Source organism: Mus musculus, chromosome 12, assembly GCF_000001635.26.
Source record: "Mus musculus strain C57BL/6J chromosome 12, GRCm38.p6 C57BL/6J".
NCBI classification, from domain to species: Eukaryota; Metazoa; Chordata; class Mammalia; order Rodentia; family Muridae; genus Mus; species Mus musculus.
This window is the reverse complement of record NC_000078.6, coordinates 46,190,376-46,212,417: the sequence shown is the minus strand read 5'-3', so window position 1 is coordinate 46,212,417 and position 22,042 is coordinate 46,190,376. Positions and strand designations below refer to the sequence as shown.

At 37.6% G+C, this 22,042-nt stretch overlaps 1 long non-coding RNA gene across 1 annotated transcript; it reads right to left on the bottom strand.

The window, feature by feature from the left end:
- Positions 1-268: 268 nt before the first annotated feature.
- Positions 269-6,772, bottom strand: Gm40416. The gene is made up of 3 exons (XR_872731.1): positions 6,246-6,772; positions 2,696-2,853; positions 269-1,871 (listed from the first exon to the last, which is right to left on the bottom strand). It is a non-coding gene; the product is annotated as a predicted gene, 40416 (long non-coding RNA).
- Between the last annotated feature and the right edge of the window lie 15,270 nt (positions 6,773-22,042).

The following is a 22,042-nucleotide window of genomic DNA, read 5'->3' as shown; positions in this document are numbered from 1 at the left end:
TAACACACTGATTACATATGAGTGGAAATTTATTAATCTTATAGAAGTAACAAGCATATTTATATGCATGAACATTTTATTTTTGGAACATTCCGGAGATCGTGTCTCTAGCTGCATATGTATCAATGATGGCCTAGTTGGCCATCATTGGGAAGAGAGGCCCCTTGGTCTTGCAAACTTTATATGCCTCAGTACAGGGGAATGCCAGGGGCAAGAAGTGGGAGTGGGTGGGTAGAGGAGTGGGGGATATGGGGGACTCTTGGGATAGCATTGGAAAATGTAAATGAAGAAAATACCTAATTTAAAAAAATGGCAGACCTACACTGCCCATGACTTTAATGACAATAAGTTTCATTTATACTCAATTTCTCTCATGTCAGTTATTACTAGCAAGCAAAGCAATCTGTAGAGGATATTTGAAAACATATTAGGACTTTTAGGGAAGTACTGTTAATTTATTTTGTTTCTGTCCCTTGGCATCCTCAGCACATGAAATCATCTGCCCACAGATGGATGGCTACAGTTTAGGTCTGTAGTAAAACACAGTTCATCGTTCAGCCAAAACAAGGCAAATTGCCGACAGGACAAACCAAAGAGCATTGTAGCTTTACACATAGATGACATTGATTAGAAGAAAAGCAAATGGTAACAGAGAATCCTAGAGATTCTGTACAGGAGTCAAAGAAGCTGCCAGTCAAAAAGAGAAGACAAAGAAGGCTGCAAGTGAGAACCGGTGGGACTGAAGATAATAAGAACAGCAGGAGGAGAGAGGGAAAACATATAAAGAAAAAGAAGAAAAAAAACAATAAAAGATGATACATAAAAGGGAATGAAAAACCAATAGAAGATGCCAGAATTTCTGACAGTGAGTGGTAGGATCTGAAAGAGCTTCTGAAAGAAGTGGCTGAACTTCCCTGAGAGGCACTATCCTTGACAGTGAGGTATTAACCTGGAGGGATAACAGTGCAGCCAAGTGCAACAGAAGTAAAACACAGAATAACTAAAAAGCATGCACCAGATTGCAGGTATCTGCTCAGAGCCACTTCACCACTGATACTTCAAAGAGAACGCTATAGAAAAGCTGTATGTTTTAGAAAATGAAATCAAAAGAATCTTTGATGTTTGTTGTTATTGTTATTTGTTTTTGTATGTCCCTCCATTTTTCTTGTTGGCATGGTACCCAGTCCTCAAAGCGAAGGCTGAATTGAATAATCATTTGAACATAGAATTAATTTGTTTTCCTGTGTATTTTCTTTTATTCATTCTCTCTTTCCTTGTTTATTCTGAAACGTTTGCTTGAAAGCATTTCCATCCTTGATTATTGATGATCTGGTAGCACCAGCTGCAGGTCTTGGTTTCTTTCAGAGAACAGCTATTTTAATCCAGCTCCACTTCCAGCTCATGTGTAGATTCTGCAAGCATTGACATTCATTAAAAATCTCTATGCCCTTATGTGTGTATGACTGGTGCCCAGAAGACTATAGAGCTCACTTCTGACTTTATATTCAATCCATCCGGCTCAGCCTTTAAGAGTCCTGTGCTGCGTCATCTCAGGCATAGTGCCCTGCCATCTTAACATCGGAGAATACTGGGATGATTTCACCAGGAATCGTCCTCAGCAAATGTAGAAACATTTTGAATAAGTCACAGGTCCATTTCTTGTTAGCAGTTTGCTTGTTTATTTTTGTGAGTGAGAGAGTTACATAAGAGACTGATGAGTTCACACTTCACCAGCCATCACACTGGGCAGTCCAATAGTTCTGGCACTAGCTATGGTATAAGACTATAGACAAGTTCCATTTGGTCTGATGGGTAGACATGAGATGGACAAGTGGAAACTCATATTTGTAAGGAAGCAAAGGAAACTTCTTCTGTGAGAAGAGAAAATACAGATAAGTTAAATCAAGGCTATTCAAAACCAGCCACTAACTCTGACTGAGAATAACTCCCAAGAAAGGGGGGCAGTGATAATTCTCTGATCTTTCTTTTGGCATAAAGACTGTACAAGGAAAGTGGAGATAAGCAGTTTCCATACCACCCCATTCCACAACACCATCTCTATGGTAGCCCTATTTGTGGGGGTGAATTTGCTGAGGGGTTTCAGGCAGCTGGAAGACTGTAGCTTATGTGACAGAAACTTTGTAGTAGTTTCCTCTCAGAAGCATCAATCTCATCAAAACTTTATGAAACAAAGTTTACCAGAGCCAAGTGTACTTCTTGAGGATGGTGTTCATTAGCCAATTTCAGAATACACAACATCAGTTCATCCTCTGATATACTGTTTTTCTTTAGTTCAAAGTGCCTTACAAAGAAACAAGTCGTCTTCTAACAGAGAGTTCACACTATTGAGAAGTGTCTATAGAGGTGGAATAATTCAAATATTTTTAGTTCATCAAAAGTGATCATTACAGTTGATGATGTACTGTTTATCTATATAAAGACAAGAAAATAGTTTCAAATACAAATAGTGGGTGGGTAGAACATTCCATATTCTGAAGTCATTTATTTGAATATTTTTCCTGGGTTTCTTTGTACTTTATCATATTTTAAAACACACAAAATTGTGCTGCTTGAATAATCTGTGATTCAGAAAATATTAATTTATTTTTATTCATTGAATGTGCCATCATAGTTTGCTAAGACTGTCATAACAAGACACCATAGAATGGGGATCTTAATTAATTATTTTTCTTACAATTCTGGAGAGTAGGAGTACAGCATTGGGGTTGGAACCGGTCTGGTAATACACTGAATTTTCTCTTCTTGACTTGCAGTTGGATGTCATTTTTGATTCTCTTAAAGTGGTTGCAGTTCTATGCCAACATGTCCAAGGGGCTCTGATATGTTAATTTTCTAAGGAAGACAACAGACACTTTGGATTAGGGCTCACCCTACCAGCCCAATTTTTAACATAATCACTTTTCAAAGAGTTCATGCTCAGGTAGAGTCACATTCTGAGGTGCTGAATTTAGTTAGCTGATATCTGTATTCAAGAAGACACAGTTTAGCTCAATGTACCTCCTATGAATGAGACACTGCTCTAAATTGTTGGGATCATAAAGAATTTAGGAAAAATAGCTACCAATGGGCATCCTACATGCTAACAAAGGGAATTGTACTGTTGAGGTGATATTGAATTTCATGTGTCTGAAAAAATTCCTTGCATGGATAAATCCCAAGCACTCTGGCAAATATTAAATATTATATATTAATATTAAATGTTATATAATGTTAGAAGGTGACCACTGCAGTGCTAGGAGGAAAATACTAGAACATAAAAAGGGATATGGAAAGCACTTAATTAAGAAAAAGGGAAAAGAGTCTACCAAGGAGTGGAAGGGTAGTGGAGGCTTTGGAAATTTTAGAAAGGTTTGCAAGTGGGAGCATAATAGCATATTATAGAAAACAACAAAACTTCTGTGGTCAAATCAGAGTGATTAGGAGAGCAGAAGAAATAGCAGTACTGGGAAGTTCACACAGAGTATCCAAGGAGCTAAAGAGATCTGCAACCCTGTAGGTCCAACATTATGAACTAACCAGTACCCATGAACTCTTGACTCTAGCTGCATATGTATCAAAAGATGGCCTAGTCGGCCATCACTGGAAAGAGATGCCCATTGGACAGGCAAACTTTATATGCCCCAGTACAGGGGAACGCCAGGGCCAAAAAATGGGAATGGGTGGGTAGGGGAGTGGAGGGGGGAGGGGGGGACTTTTGGGATAGCATTGGAAATGTAATTGAGGAAAATACGTAATAAAAAAAAAAGAAAAAGAATAAAAAAAGAATGGTGCTGCTGCTATTGTAAAATCTTAAGCTTTTTAAATACCCATGTAAGGAGTTACAGAGACAAAGTTTGGAGCTAAGACGACAGGATGGACTATCCAGAGACTACCCTACCCGGGGATCCATCACATAATCAGCCACCAAACCCAGACACTATTGCATAAACTAGCAAGATTTTGCTGAAGGGACCCTGGTATAGCTGTCTCGTATGAGGCTATGCCAGTGCCAGACAAATACAGAAGTGGATGCTCACAGTCATCTATAAGATGGAACACAGGGCCCCCAGTGGAGAACCTAGAGAGAGCACCAAGGAGCTCAAGGGGTCTGCAACCCTATAAGTGGAACAACAATATGAACTAACCAGTACCCCCAGAGCTCGTGTCTGCTGCATATGTAGCAGAAGATGGCCTAGTTGGCCATCACTGGAAAGAGAGGCCCCTTGGTGTTGCAAACTTTATATGCCCCAATACAGGGGAATGCCAGGGCCAAGAAGCAGGAGTGGGTGGGTAGGGGAGCAGGGTGGAGGGAGTGTATAGGGAACTTTCAGGATAGCATTTGAAATGTATATAAAGAAAATATCTAATAAAAAAAACTTAAGATAATTCTGTAAGCAGGTCAGCAAAACCTGAGAGTAGATCCACCTGAACTCTCTCAAAACAGCTCTTGTGGTTTGTTTTGAGATGAGAACAGTGGCAGGGTGGAACCTACAAATCAAGGCATCACTACTGCAATAGTCCCAGGGAGAAGTATTTGTTGCTCAGACTAAACTCAAGTTAATGGAAATGGAGGGGAATAGCGGTTTTCTAAACATGTTTGAAGACTGAGAGAGCAGAATTGACTAAAGCCAGATTAAATATGAGAGATGAAGTTCAGAGAAATGGGAGGTGACTGATGTGGTCCAAACAGATGAACTCAATCCAATCATAGAGTCTAAGAAGACATTTGGTAGGGAAGATCAGGACTGGAGTTGTGATGTTCTAATTCTCTTTTAAAAGAAAATGCATGACTGTAAAATGATGGTTGAGGAATTTTAGGGAAATACATCAGAATAATAGATTATAGGACCAGTCATTAGGTTAATATGAGACTGCATTCTTAAGAATATGAACCAGACTCTGGAACAACCATTTAATAATGCAGCTACCATAGTAGCAGCTTCTTTTATCCAAGAAAACTATCCTTCCAATACTAGAAAGGCACAAGTTTAATATCTAATGCATCACAGGAAAGGGATGCTGTGACTAAGAAGGGAAGGCACAATGGCAAATGAAAACTGCATATCAAACGTTAAAGTTATTCATAATTCTTGCCACACATAAGACAGACCTCAATCAATTCTGGTAAGAGTACAGTTGGAGAGTTTGGAAGAGTAGGGTCAGAGTATATCATCTGCCAACTCTGTTAGCTACTTTACATTAGCCAAGAAATAATTAGGCTTTATTTTACTTTCAAGTCTGGAAATAACTTGACAATGCAGAGACAGGCACAAATCAAGGTTAGGTTTTCAAACATCATAGAGAAAGTGGCTGATAAAGTCTATTTTTCTAGAGGAGGTTTACATTTCAAAAACTGGCTCCTATGAATTTGAGAAAGACATCCCTGGGTTGTAAAGCTGGGAGAAATCTTTAAAGATATTTGAATCTTAAAGGAAAAGGGAAAGGCCTGACAGTTTCAAATTGTCTGAAGAAACTGCTCTAAGGAAAAGGAAGTCAGGGACTCTGAGTCAGGAAGAAGTCTACCTAAATTTTGGTCAAGATGAGAAAAAAAAATGTCACTTATGTTTTAGTAAATTGTATTTGAGAAGCAAGTAATTCCAGTCCTATAGCATGCTAGGTGCTCCCAGAATCACAGCAATTATAGTTCATGTTATTGTTTGCTGCCATAGAAAGTCGGTCTAACATAGACAAAATGCCCAAAGACTGATGCTCTGGTCAGTACTGTCACATGTCAGGAAGATGAACATGGTGGTTAATTATGAGGTCATCATTTAGTATGCTACAGAAAGAACCAGTGATCACAGAAGCATCATCAAGGCTCTCGTCATGCTAGGGACATCCTAATGATTTTCTGAGGAATATTCCCCGGCAATGCTCTCTCTAGAGATGACAGGTGCCTGACCCCAGCAAAGCTGTAAAACAAAACTATGGATGTCATTGTTTGTGGCTAACAGAAAATGACACAAGCCAAACCTACTGCTTTATTCCTATCATTTAATGCATAAAGCGCCAGTGGCTACTAACTGAATGTTACTTATTTTTAGTGGGTGATTTAAGGTGAGAAGATACAGTGCAAAGGTTCTACAAACAATCATTCTAAACATGCTGGACTCTGGAAATCTGTATTGTCTGTAGTACAGTAGATATTTAAAAGCTCCAACAGATTGAATTCAATATTACTGGAATGACAAATTCTTGTAGAAAACCACATATTAAAAAAAAATCTGTCTACTTATCTAACTTACCCAGTATATAGAACCAAGAGTAAATGGGAGTTGAAATGTACATTCTTGACTGCACAGTGGAGAGAAGAAATTACGCCTGTAATATATAAGTCATGTAGAAATTATTTTATAGCTCATCAACTAAAATTCATATCATTCATTATTTTCAAGACTTGATGGAAAAGTACTTTGCTTTCAGTGATTTCCTTACTGAAAGGTTAGAGACGGAAATGCTTTAAATTTGCAAAATTCTAGAAGTCCAGGATGGCTTGTCAAGGGGTTGTATGGGTTTAGTTACTCTGCCACAACACTGAATGGTACCTCTGAGAAAAGGGCAGTACAGAAACAAAGGCTATGCAATAAGGCACCAAACCCAGGAATATACTTATACTTTTGAAAATAACATGAAAAAAATGTTAATCATTTTATTGCTTCAAAACCGTTTATCTTTAAACATAAGAAAATGTATTGTATTAGCCCACTCTTTTCATTGCCTTAAGGAAATACAATGCCTGAGGCTGGATAGTTTACTCAGAAAAGTGGTTTACATAGCTTGAAGTTTCATAAATTTAGTGGTACTTGCAAATGCTGGCAATTCCCCACGATAGGTAAATCATATCACAGTGGTAGGACTATATAAGAGAGAATGAGAGATCGCATTGCAAAACCAGTAATTAGATGCCCAGAGTACTTCATAAATCCCTTTTAGAGGCACACACTCACTAACCCTCTCAATGGGAACTACCATTCTTTCCAAAAGGGAGCATTGCTCCTGTCAAACTTTGAGCTTATGCAATTTTGACAGGTATGAAATGACCAAAGACAGCAGCCATTCTTGGAATAGAATGGATTTCCTGTTCCTCAAACAAGAACTCCCTTCTCATGTACCTGATAGCTGACTAGAAAACTATTTCTTTATGTCCATAGATACAGTAAGAAGGAAAGATGGTGTGCTATGGTGCTTAAGCCAGAAATAATTGCCTTTTACTTAAAAGCAAAATCAAAATAGATGACCAGAAGGTGTGTATCTGACAACTGTTATTTCTTCTATTTACCCTCAGTTTGCTTCATGGGGATAACAGTTAATATTTGGGAATACTGAGATTTTTGTCTTAATATATTCCTTGAATTTCTTGTTAATGGGTTAAGCTAAAAAGAGTATTGTAAAGCTAACTTCCCAATTCCCTTTGGACAGAAGTCTATGCAATTTATGCCAGGTGGTGTGTTTCACAACATTGTAAAACATAGGCAAGTGCCCTATAATTATTTTTATCACCTGAATGTAATTGATAAAAGTGCCACTCATGTAGATGTTTAATACACAAATGCACGCATGCACACACACACACACACACGTAAATTATATATATATATATATTTAGCCAATGCAATTATGTGTGGATGGATGCATTGGAACACATGTATAAACTCAGAACTCAGTACACAAGTCACACCATTTTGTCAAAACCAGCCTTGAACAAAGATTAAAATATTTTCCTAAAAATTATACAAAGCAAATGTCTATGTAAGTTGAATTTAATACTTAGTTTGCTATATGTGTACAAGAATGTAAACACAACTGCATAAATATTTTCTTGTGCCACTAATGAGTACTCTTTTTTTCAACAGAGGAATGAAACCTGCTTTAAAGGAGGTGGAGAAGAGCTTTAAAATTTTAAGTATTGCTGCCAAAAACAGAGAAAAATATTTTTTGTGTTGGCAGGGTTTGTGTGTATGAATAACCAGGAGGCATACATGGCAATAACCATACAAGGCAAAGTTCAACCATGGGTGCGGCCTCACTTGTTCTTATTAGGATTGCCCATGATATCATTCTAGAAGCTCTAAATGCATCCAAGCAGAATTTAATTCGTGAATCTTTCCTTAAGCCTCCAAAGAGAATGGCTCACTTCTCTCTCTGCAGTGATGGCAAAATACTTGAGTGTCTTATTTCATTACATGTATTGTAACATATTATAAATGTTTTCTATTAAACTTTTAACTGCCTAAAATCATGTGTTATCCATTTATATGCCTCAATCATTTTCATATAGATAAAATTAATGCAGAATAAGTTCAATATATCCATTCATTCATCCATCCATTTGTCCATCCATCCATTCATCCACCCATCCACATACTCACCTGTCTCTCTTCCTATCTATCTATCTATCTATCTATCTATCTATCTATCTATCTATCTATCTATCCATCCATTTATTTATCTACCTACCCATACATTTATCCTTCTATCTACTTACCTACTTCTGTGACTATCCTAATATTTTAGACATATTAATTCATAAACTCTTCTAAAAACTTTAATATACAGAGAACCTGAAGTTCAGATATGTAAAATGACTTCCTGTACATAAGAAATAACACCAAGAGAGTAATACTGCTAAACAATTCTAATAATCTTTGTATGTGGTTTTTTTTTTTTTTGTGTGTGTGTGTGTGTGTGTGTGTGTGTGTGTGTGTGTGTGTTTGTCCTGTTTAGGATTTTCAGAGACTAGAATCTGAAAACAGTGAGGACAAAACCAAATCTTTTAACAGGTAATAGTGGCAAGTACTGTGTCTGTATCAAGAGGCTACTTTAGTTCCTGTTGATTCTCAGGGCTCCTTGAGAAATTATGGGAAAGGTAACATTGATGAAAAATTGGTTTGAAAGAAGCAGTGGCAGGCAGACAAGCTTTGAGGTATAATCAGCGGAGTTGGGGGTTGTCTTGTCTTAAAAGGATATGTATACTTTGACCTATACCAAGGAAACAGTGATTGGTCACAGTCATTAAATCTAAGCGGTTACAAATGAAAATTATGTCTTCATTTTTGTTGCCTTTGAACAAAGTTCTCTCTTACTTCACACTATTGTCTCGAAATTTTTTCAGAGTCTGCATGAGTCCTCCAGATTCCATAATCCAAGATTCTTACCCCCTCAACCCAGAATGAGATGTTTCTAACTCTTGGCTGTTGTTTTTCTCAACCCTCTTCATTGAATTGTATGTACCAGTAAGATTATACAATTCAACTTGTTCTGATTTTCATTGCAAACTTAGACAAGAAATGGATTTATAGTTCCTATATTCATTCAATGAGTAAGCCCCCAGGAATATGTGGCTTAAAAGCCCATTAGGTGCATTGTAGAAGCATAGTGAGCGGTTACATCTGACATTATTAATGTCCTTCAGGGAAACACTCTTGTTCTTATAGAAGTAAAGTTACTGGAGGGAACCATTTGCATTATGTATCCATCCCTACTCACTCTGACTACTTTCCTTAAGGTCCCCTTGGGGTCTTACAAAGCAGGCATAGCACTAAATTTTCAATGATATTCTTCACTGCTAACATATTTGCTTTTCCAGTCTCTCTGTCACCAACATTTCTGATATGTGGAATAAGAGTTGACAAGAAAGAGCAGATAAAAGCCTCAATAATGAATGTGGGTACAGAAGAGAAAAAGAAAGAACAGGAAAAGAAAGAAAAAAATGAGCAGATTCAAATCAAAACAACTGAGACTGGAGAGATGGCTCAGTCCAGTAGGCAAGAGGATAGGTTTCACTTCTTGAGGATCAGGATTTAGTATCCAAAACTTACATGGCAGCTCACAACCATCTAACTCCAATTCCAGGTGAACAAATTCCCTCTTCTGGCCTTTTTATGTATCAAGCACATACACTGTTCACATACCTAAGCAAGGACACACACGCGCACACACACACACACACACACACACACACACACACACACCAACAGGTAAATTGTAACAATGTGTCTTCATAATCAGGTACACTCAAGACAGCTTCTTCTAGTTCCACATTTAAGGTAGAATGTGCCTCTTAAACTGCTAACCTTATGACTGAGAATAATGAGCCAGGAGGAAAAAAATCCTTATATTCTCTCAACTATTCTTTCCTCTTTGTCTTTTTCGGTTTTGTTCCTTTCTCTTTGTTTACTCTGTCCCTTTCTTCTTCCTTTTTAATGCCCATGCCCCCACTTGCCTTCTAGTACTATGATAAACACTATGACAAAAAACAACTTGGGGAGAAAAGGATTACTTTAAACATACAGTTTTAAAGTCCATAATGAAGAGACATCATGACAGAAACCCGGAGTTGGACACTGAAAGTAGAGACCACTGAGGACCACTGTTTACTATCTTGTTCAACCTGGGTTTAATTGCCATTGTGTTTGTTTGTTTGTTTGTTTGTTTGTAATAGCACCTAGAACCACGTGCCCACGATCGTCACCACCTTCAATGTGCTGGGTCCTCCTGCATCAATCACTAATCAAGAAAATATCCTTCAGATTCTCCTAGAGTCAATCATTTTAGAGCATTTTTCTCAGTTGGAGTTACTCATCCTAGGTAATCCTTACTTGTATCAGATTGACAAAATCTAACCAGAGGAATGTTCTAATGCTGACCAATTCTGTGAAAGTAGAAACGCTCTATATTTGAAATGTCCAATGCAGCAGCTTCTTTTTATCTGTGGCTCTTGAGAATTGAAATATGGCTAATACAAGTACAGTGGAAACTTTCTTGAATGAACATACACCATTAAATAAGTATCAAATTAACCAGTACAACTTTAAAGCAAGTATCTATCTCTAATATCAAATATGAAAAATTGCAGATATATTTATGACTGAAAGTTGAAATCCTCTTTGTACCAATGCTTTTTTATTCTGTTTTTTTGTTGCTTGACATTTTTATACATTTATATAATTTTTAGTAATATTCATTCCCAGACACCTCCCCTATTCCTGCCCTCTTGTGACAGCTGTTATCAGCAAAGCTACTTGGTCCAACTTCAACACTGGTTTAAATCTTTACCTAACTCCCTCAATTTAAGAGGCTTTTAGGGTAGGAGCAGGAAAGAACTTATCTGAAGATAGAACGTTCCTCTCTGGTTGCCTGGAGATTAGATATTCTTCAGCCAGAGATTCAGGGCACCCTGGTGGGTGGCTCAGACTTGGCTCATTTGTAAGGTATGTGAGTAGGTGTCTGAAAATTTCACAAGCAAAGGCAGAGGTCAGTAATCTCCTTGGTTATCTGCAGAAAAAAAATAATGTTGGTAAAGGGTCTTGAGCCAGGAAAAACATAAAAAGAAGAAGGGAAAGGAAGAATGAAAAAGAAGCAGTAGTAACAAATAATAGTGATAATGATGATACTAATAATAGAAGAATGTGTAAGAATGTGTGCACTGAGAGTGAAATCCTTATCACAGCTTTGCCCTTAGTTCTGGATGCCCAGGTAGCTGCTCTCTTAACCAAAATTTCAATCAACTACAGATGTTTATTCTCCGGAATGTGTAAGATTCTGGAAGTGAGGGAGGGAGTTGAGGTTATTTCTAGGTATCCCTCAAGATGTCTAATTTCCACTACACATGAGTCTAAGGCAACCCTAAAATGGACCAGTTGCTGTTTTCAGCACTTCTGCCAACGTTTTTTTTTTTCACAGTAGACAGTCCATCCTCTGAGTCTAGTGATCACCTTTTGGGGTTAGCCAAAGGGAGATGTGAAAGGCTTCTCAGGACCAACAGATCAGTAAAAGTATGCATTTTATCTCTAGACCTGCAGTTGTGCTAAATTACAGACTTCTGTTTTTCCTTAGCCTCTTCCTTACAGTCCTGGAAGCATGTTCCTCATATTTGAGAAATCTATTTTACATCGACTTCTCATATTTGCTACATTTTCTATTGACTGGCTTTGCTGGATGTTAAATGTATTTGTGTCTAGACTTGTGGGGTTTTAGCTACAGCCAATTTCTACATTATTAAGAGGGTTATTTTGAGTGGCCCCTGTGAATAAACCTAATTTTCCCTTCTGATTAGTGCTTAATTTGAAATTGTTTGTGCAGTGATGAAATCTTTCTTGAATCTTGCTTCCACATTCCAATCTCCATCCCCAGAGGTTGCTTTTGATTACATAAATGGATTCAGGTGATTATATGGGCAAGACTGGGCATTAGGTAGTTCCGTATTTTTTGTAGGAAATTTTGTTGTGTAGACAGAACTGCTGTGTTGGGTGCTGTGTTGGGTTTTGGATTGGAGGGTATTTCACAACTGCACTGATATTTCTTCTCCATAAAAGTTCACCCTTCACAAATAACTCTGTAGAATTTCATCACATAGATTCAATGACCCATTTTCTTTTGAAGATCTACACTGAGGAATGATGTTGTTCCCCTTAGAAACACACAACAGACTTTTCAGAGAATGTTTTTCCAAGTCTTTAGTGTCTCTAATTTTTGTAATAAATGTGTGTGTGTGTGCAGCTAATAAATTTATTACTATATTCAAAATACAACCTGGACATTAGAACCTTATGACCAATGCTTACAGTACACATCTTTAAATACACACTCTACTCGCTGACCCTTAGCCAAGGATTTGCTGTCTACACTCTCAGGTTCACAGCTGGAGAGGTTTTCTTTGAGGTTGAATCACCTTTCCACCTTATTTTAATGATACTGAGATTTTGAGCTTAGTGGTGATGTTCATATGAGTTAAACTGTAGAGGAGGTTGGAATGGACAATATTAGGGGTGGGCGGTACAACATATCAATTGAATATTTTCCAAATTAATTTGTGAAAGTCCTCACCCTGAGGACTTCAAAATCTGAACTTATTGGGAAATATTTTTAATAAAAAGAATGAGGGAAAAATTAGGTTATAAGAAGTGGTTCTGATTGAATATGACAGTGTTTTTATATAACAACCAAAAATTTGGATACCCAACCATACACAGTGAGAAGAGCATTAAGAGACAGACACATAGAGGATAGCATGTTGGCCTGTGTTGGGAACAGAGAACCAGAAGTACATGTTTGGATTTGAATAATATGGTGCTGATGAGGTTATGTGACACTAGAGAGTAGTAATCAACTGAAAATGGCCAGTACCAGATGTCTGGGGACTTCAGAAGTAAACAAGGGTGTAATCTGTTATATAACTATCTTTGGCAGAGTGACACTTTTGTATGATTTTGTATAAATATGATCTTGAAGGCAGAGGCCAAACCTTTGTTTTCAGCCTTCATGTGCCTGTCTGTATGTAGGACTGCTTCTTGTGTGTGTATGTGTGTGTGTGTGGGGGGGTGTAGGCCTGTGCCCTCCTATGTGTGTATGCTGACATGTGCTTGGGTTTCTGACACTTAGCCCAGAATGAATAGAATATGTCTTATCTGCCCATGGCTTTTCTTTTCTTCAATCTCCTGGCTACCTGTGAACCTTTTCTGGCAACTGAGCCTGGATGCCACAGCATAAAGACAGTCTTGTACTAGCTGAAGAGCAAAGTTAGGAACTAATCCTTCTTATAGCTCTGCAAAGTAACTAACCATCTCCATAACTTCTAGCTTTTAAACCTACAGAGCAATACACTTCTAGTCTTGAACTTCAGAGTTTTTGGAAGTAATCAACCGGAATTATCTGAGAAGGCCAGGTCACAGCATGGTCAATCTGGAGCATAGAAAAAGATCCTAGAAGAGATGACTTCCTATGACTAGTCCCTAATGGCTAAATACTCACCTCTAGGTCAGTATCACTTTACTCAATTCCTGTGAATGATTTTTAAAGCCATCTTCAGTTTTGGTAAGTCTTCTCACTACTTATCACTACTTATAAATCTCAAAGTCCAATGCTAATTTCTACATTCATTAGTGTCAAGTGTTATCTTTCCAGTGATATCTTGGAAGTTTTAACATGTTTTTAGTTTTTGGGGGAGGTATCCACCACAGAAGACCACTTAAACACAGGTTCAATCCAATAGAAAGTCTTTATTAGCTGTCCGGCAACTATACTAGATGTTTAGGACCCCAATGTAGCCCTGAGCCTTTTTCAGGATGAGCTTTTAAGCACAAACACCACATGCTGGATTATCACACCTCAATTAGCAAAACCAGTTATCAAGAAACAGAAAATCGAGGTTACTACATTATGGTCTTTCCCAGAACTGTGTACTTTGATGGAATAGATATTCATTAACATTTTGGCAGGCATTACTACCTACTTTCTGGGTTTCAAAGACTGAATGGTGCATCCATCATGGCATCAGTTGTGCTGAAGTCTAGGGATCTACTAATAAAGTCTGAGGGCCAGTTTTAACTTCCCTCATTTAATAGTATGAGTTAATATTTACTGAGTACATTCCTTTTGCCTGATAGTGTTTGACAATGCATTACATTTGGAAAGTGGACCCTGACACAGAGGAGGGATATACCTAAGCAAGCTCATTTAATTAGTTAATGGTGGAGGTGACAGTGATAAGCCTTCCATAATTGTAAGCATCCCGTTGCTAAGAGAATCAGACTGGGAAGGATCAAGGAAATGGAACAAAGTGAGACTTGAGAGAGGAGGTTGTGGGGACATTCACTGCTGCACATGGAATGACCTCCTTTTAAAACAATTTCAATTGCTTAAAGGCCATTCAGCTTTTCCCACTGAAGCCTTTTCAAACACCAGAGCCTAACATGGATAGATGTATCCGTTCAGAGCTCCAGCCACAGGCACACCACACTCACTGCACTAATTCAAAGAAACATTCTTTTGTAAACCACTAAACTCATTGCACTTGATTATTTGATTCCTGCCAAGAAACCATTTTAAAAGCTTGTTTACAATAATTTGATTTACAATTTCCAGGACCACTAAAATGACCTAGAGTTTTAGGAATTTTTCCTATGTTGCCTAGGAATGCTATGCCAGTAAAATGAGCAAATACAAGCAGAAGCCCATTCAGACTTTGATGATATCCATGTAAAATATACATACTCCCTGTTAATTGCATGGGTAGATAATCTCATGGGCCCCCTTTTTAAGGTTACCATTTCACTTCCATCATGTTCTCAGTGTGTGTATTTTAACTAGTTAACCCACTTTGACTCTTAATAACCTCATCTTTAGGTGTATGAGGTACTGTGTTTTTCAGGGGTGCCTATCAGAATTGGATGGACGAGTGAATCTATCGCTTCTGGTCCATGGCTGGGATCAGTGACCCCTCATTCATTCCACCTCTCCCTCTACTTACTTTCCACCCTTGTCATTTTCTAAGTCAGTTTCCTTTTGTGTATTTTTTGGGATCAGAAAGCAAAACCTACACAGGTAATGAGATTTTTGGATTCTATAATTTAAGGGTGGGTTTGTGTTTAGGAATTCTTTGAAGAGACAAATTTTTCCTCCTATTATTCAGAGTTAAGGCAAAACCAGATAGTTATTATCATGATATTTACAAATACATATGTGTATACTTATGTGTGTATATGTGTATATGCACACATATATGTATAGATATGTATATGTATATACCAATATTATATATATATATATATATATATATATATGTATATATATTCTGCCTGGCCTGTAAGCTCCAACTAGTGTTTGATTCCCTAGTACTGGAATTTGAGCACCTCCACTATATTAGGCTTTTCTACCTGCTGAGGATTGAACTCTTGTTCAGCAAATACTTTACTGACTGAACTATAACCCCAGCTGAAGTTTAAAGAATTTTCAGTCTTTAAAGTCTGAGGTTCTGATCTCTGGATCTCCTTGGATAGATTATAGACTACACTGGTATTTATTGATTCAATGAAGCCATCTCAGGGATAGCAAAAATCAGGAGATTCTGGGACCAGGGCAGATCTGTGTATTGGCCTCTTGGCATATTCTTTCTTGTATATTTCTGTTCTCTAAGAATTTCTAGATTCCAGATGGATGTTGAAGGCTTACATGAAGTAATTTCTCACATCTTCAGATAAACCTTATTAATATCCACATTTTTAGGTAAGTCCTACTGGCCTTCACATGTTCAGGTCTAGAATTTCAGCCTTACAGACTCTTTCTACCAGAGATCTAGAGAAATCCCCAGCCTTATATTGCATTGGTCACTGTAATAAAAGTTGGTATTTAACAGAAACCAGGTCTCTCATGTTCTGAGGGTTGGGAGTCTCTGGGAAAGAGGCCAATAGTATCTATTTCAAGGGACGTTTCTGTCCTAAGGTTGCAAACTTCAACTGCCTTCTTACTGTGTCCTTAAATGACTCTGCAATAGGATATGTTAGGGGTGGAGGAAAGACAGAAAAATAAACAAAGAAAGAAAATGGAAGGAAAGGGAGGTTAAATTATTTCTGGTATTCCTATGTATAGTTTGAATGTGAATGGCACTAGCCATAAGCTCACATATTTGTATGTTTTATTACCACTTGGTGGAATCTTTTTAAGGGATTAGAAGATGTAGCATTCTTAGAGTTGCTATGTCACTGGTAGTGGGCTTTAAGGTTTCAGAAACTCCTGCTAGGCTCTCTCTCTCTCTCTCTCTCTCTCTCTCTCTCTCTCTCTCTCTCTCTCTCTCTCTCTCTCTGCAATTTATGAATAAGATAAAACTCTTAGCCACTGCTCCACATCCATGCTTGCCTGCCTGCCTTCCAGAGTATTCCCTACTAAGAGGATAATAGACTAACCCTCTGAAACTTTAAGCCAGCCAGCCACAAACTAAACATTTCCTTTTATAAGTTGCCTTGGTTGTGGTTTATCAGCACAGCAATAGAACAATAACGAAAACATTCTGTATTGGAGTTAAACATAGTATAAGGTTCCTATCTTCATGAAGGCATCTAACCTTGTCATTTTCTTAATGATCCTATCTCCGAGTTATAACTTGTAGTTGGGGGTGGAGAGTACTCACATTCCTTTTATAACAACCTCTTTAAGTGCTTGCCATAATGGCTTTATGATGCAGATTTTGGTATCACACTGATCAATATAATCTTCATTCTTAGCACTTATAATGTGAGGATTACTTAAGTCAGAATTTGTACAAAAGCTAAGCATAATAACACATATAAAGCAAGACCACAAGGATCAGCACAGTGGGGTCTTCAGAATCAGCTTCCTTCTCACTTGGATCCACTTGCTCTAGACAATGCCATATATAGCAAGTAATATGTACTTATCAACTCCAAATTCAATCCCTAGCGGCAGAAGATAGGCCAGCTGTGACCCCAGCCACAATTACTCTGGTAAGAGATTTTATCATTTGGAGACAGAGTAGAGACAATCACATGAGATAAGGGAAATTAGACATTTCTATAACAGAAAGAAGCAAAACTAAACTATACAAAAAGGAAAAGATGACACTTGCATATTTTCATTTAAAAATCACATTTAAGCCAAAAGTTGCAAGCCAACCAGATGGTGAGCTAGAGAAGATAGAAATTAATCACTCATTTCTACTACAGTGGGAGAATTTAATGATCTTTGGGGAAGATGCTTAAAAGCTTCACTCTAATTAACCTTAGCTTATTAAGTGTGCCCAACCACAGATCAGAGCCAACGAATAAACTCTCAAGCTACTCTGAGGAAGACTGGGGAAGATATCTGCTCTGTACTCATTTTTCCAGAGTCGAGAAGCTTCCGGGAGTGGGGGTAATGAAACTACTTGAATAGCAAAGATGGCTCAATATACATTTAAGAGGGAATATAATCCTAAGAAAGTATTGAAAGTAAAACAGATTTTTGATAGAATATTGCCAGAATCCCATCCTGGGGGGAAACGTAAACAATGTCTATTTCTACTTCTAAGGTTCCAATGACAATTAGAGGCACAGATCCACCAATGCTAATGAGTTTATTAGATTCCCTGACAGAACTAAGGTGAAGGGTTACTTATAGGAGAATGAGTATTTATCAAGCATCACACCTGAAAATGACATACCTTTCACAGATGAGTATCTTCCTCTTGCCACAAAGATGAGGTCTCCTTTCCCCTCATCTTTCCTACCCTGTATACTATCTTCCTTCCCCATAACCACATGCAACTAAGGCAAAGTTGCATACAACAGGTGATAAGGAGTGGCTGGATACTCAGATAAGGGTCTTCTTCCCTTCTCAGATCATTACGGGAGTAAATAGTCAACAAGCCTAACTCTGAATGATTTTTGCAAGAGGTACAGCTGAATTCCCCCAAATTGTGGCTGCTTGGCTTAGATGATAGTCATGTATGACATTCACTTCTAAAGGCTGTATTTGAACTCTTTGACCCTGGTCTGAGTGTGATCTGAAAACTGAAATGACTTATGCTAATCACATGTTTGTAGTCTGGGCATATTGTGACTGTCCTAAACTATTGAGAACCTGTTTCTTCTCTGTGACACCTTCACATGAACATAAATGGAAAAGGATATTTCTTCTTGTGAATAGTCATCAAGTAAAGAGTTGGGTGGTTCAGTGGGACTTCTGAGAATTAAGAGATGTTTAACAGCCTTGAAATATTGCAAAGAAGAACTATTTTAAAATGTCTTTGTGACCTTTCTGGCTAAATTGGAAATGAAAAATAACAGATGAGCACACTTATTTTTTCTTATTCAAGGGAAATGGAAAACTCTCATTAACAGGCCAAGGAAATGAGGCTCAAAGAGAACAAAGCAGGGATAAAATGGGAACTTAAAGCACAAAGACCATGTCAATATTCATTTTACTTCATTGGTTCTGCACACAGGACTTTGACAAATATTGCTTTGTCTTAGAGGACCCTCTCCTAATTTCTGATATGTTTTCTTGGTTCTTTAATTTTTAAGTATTTCAAAATTAATAATTGTTAAAAATTTTTACCCTTCTCATTCTCCTTGGTAGTTTCCTAAATAAACTAGTGAAAGTGGGTATCTGCAGAATTTGCCATGAATCACAAATGGAAGTCTACCTGGTAAGTATTACATGTTTCTTTTCTGATTTCTGACTTCCAGGAAGGATGTTATCAGTCTGTCTTCAAAACTCTCTGAGATTTGACCAAAGCATTGTATGTGTGTATCAATGAGTATACATCTTTATGTATATAATATGTAAAATATGGGAATGTATATATGTGCATGTTTATATGTACCTTTAGGGAAAAAAAATAGCTATATAGTTCCTCTGGTACTAAGGTCAGTGTTTCTTACTCACTTAAGCTATTTCATATTTCCCATAAATAAAAAATATATATTTGAAAATGCAGTAGTAGGACTAAGTGAATTTAATACCTATGACAGAAAGCAATAGTGATTAGATTTGATGAAAAGAAAAATGAATTGCAAAGAAGGAGGCATAGTGAAACCTAGCAAGGCAGTGTGAACATAAATGCATGCCTCCTCAGGCTGCATTGATTCTTTATGTGAATAATTGCCTTAGCTGCCTTAGTTGATTGGGTGGAAACACTAATAATACTGAATGACTCTACTCCTTGAGAGTTTTTTTTTTATAAGAAGCAAGTATGAATAAATCTCTCTAGAAAATAGAAATTGTTCTAGTTATGTGCAAGTTGATAAATACAATGAAGTGCATAGGGCTTGTAGTTTGTAAAGTTACTAGAAATTTAAATTTAATACTCCTTGTCATAATCTTATAGAGTAGGTGGCTAAGAAAAAAGGAAAGAGGAAGGCACTCCAAGAAAAAGCCCAAGGACAGTCTCTCCTAAGTGACATAGAATTATCTGATGTGCTATTTTTAAAATTCACTCAATTTTCATAAAAATACATTATGCCCTTTGTTTGTTTTTATCTATTAATGCATCTGTCAAGAGCTACATAAGTCAATGTTTGTGATTTTTTTCCCTTAGCTGAAATTTCTCAGATACTCAGCTAATGTAAGAAAAACTGAGTGTGGCAGTTGATTGAGTATACTGTAACTTTTTCAAATGTCAAGAACATTTATAACTTTTCTTCAGAGAATTCTCCTTAAAACTTAAGAGTAACACATCAATAATTGTCAGTGGGAGTCAGGGAAAGGGAACACAAAAATACCACACATTTGTTCAGAAACAGAATGGTTTTCATTCTTGCCTGTGAACCTGCCTGGCACTTTAAAGAGTGTCTCACACATAGAATTCTTTGCTGAATATTGAGAAGTTACTAATGGAAAAATAATTTAAATGTTTGGGTATTTTCTGCCAAAAAGATATATAGATCTTTTACTAGAGCTATTTAAATTTCACAACAAAATATTGATATGAAAAGAAAAGAAAAGTGTGGACTTGCCACTGTCTCATATTCTATCTTAGTTGAACCCCACCCACCTTGAAAGTCAGACATGATAGAAGCCATTTTTGAAGATACTTCAAGTTTCAAGGTAGGCATATTCGGCAGATTTCTCTTTTCAGCCTTAGAAGGAGAAATGTATTGGAAATTTTATTTTGCTTTTGCCCTAAAGACGTAATTACAGCCCTGTGACCAGTACAGATTCCTTGGATTGCCTCACATTAGACACAAGAAGTAAAATACCTGAGTGTTGCAATCTGTACCAGATTGAGAATTAAAAAATATATATCCTAGCAATGATTCCTCTAAAAAAATAGCTATAAAATTTCTGGAAAACAGTGAATTTAGTGACTCTTTGTTTACTTTGAAAATGGGGGAAGTTGTAGATTATTTCTAAAATCATTCTTAGACTTACTACAATGGAGTCTGTGGATCAGAAGAAAGCCTGGCTATTTGTATTTGTCTCCCAGTCTCTTCTGATGTATTACTTTTTGCTGGGGACTAGGACACTCATTAGTTTTGTTTTCAAAATACTCATTATATTCACTTTAGGACAACTCAGAACTAGAGTTGGGGGGGCAGATATTGGCATAGTACTTAGACAAAGCAGGCTGATTCTTCATGTTCCACCACAAACAACATCCATTGATTGTCCTCATTCCTCACAGAAAAATCACTGGAACAAACCAAAGAGCTGTATGACTTTCTAGGTTACTTGTCTTCTTCCGTTAGGATTTGAAAGAAGCAAGTGAATAAGGCATACAGGTGTTTGCTGAAGGAACTTGTAATGCAGAGGTATAAGTGATGTGTTTGTAAAAAGATAAAGAGGTGTGGTATAAGAATATTTTCTATGGGGGTGTGGTGAGGTATGGGGGAAGGTGGTGCCTCAGCTGGCCTATGCCAAGACATCCCTTCTCCCTGAGGGACCAGCCTCAGGAGGATGATATAGTACAGAATAGAGTTTATTCAGTACATGGGGAGGGAAGTTAAGATGGAGAGAGAGAGAGAGAGAAAGAGAGAGAGAGAGAAGTTAAGATGGTGAGAGAGAGAGAAAGAGAGAGAGGTAGAAGCCCACTATGACCACGTGAAAAGAGAGGGTAAGGAAAAGGGGAACAGCCTAAGAGGGCAAAAGAGAAGCAAGAGGGAAGCAGGAGTAAGAGAGAGAGAAGGAGGCACACAGCCCCTTTCATAATGGACCAGGCCTACCTGGCTATTGCAACATAACTGTGAGGGGGAGCATATCTGGCTTTTTGGGGGGGTATTACATTTACATTTCCAATGCTATCCCAAAAGTCCCCCACAAGCTCCCCCACCCACTCCCCTACCCACCCACTCCCACTTTTTGGCCCTGGCGTTCCCCTGTTCTGGGGCATATAAAGTTTGCACTACCAATGGGCCTCTCTTTCCACTGATGGCCGACTAGGCCATTTTCTGATTCATATGCAGCTAGAGACACAGGTAACTGTGGGGTTGAGCTTAGACAGAATGCTAACAATAAGGTCAATGACAGAGATAAGGAAGGAGGTGGTTTATTTGAGGTGAACAATCTACCTACAAATGCACACACAGACATATACCATATACAATATAATAATGGGTGCTATTTGATGTGACTTTTATATATGATAATACATATTTATGCATATGCAGGATTTTTTAAAAGATTTATATTTTTACTCTCTGCTAAAGAATGGCTTGAAGCCATATATTTTTAGAAAAGGACTTTTTAAATTAAATTCTTATTTATTGGTTATTTATTTACATTTTAAATGTTGTTTCCCTTCCCAGTTTCCCTTCCTCCTTCCATCCCATCT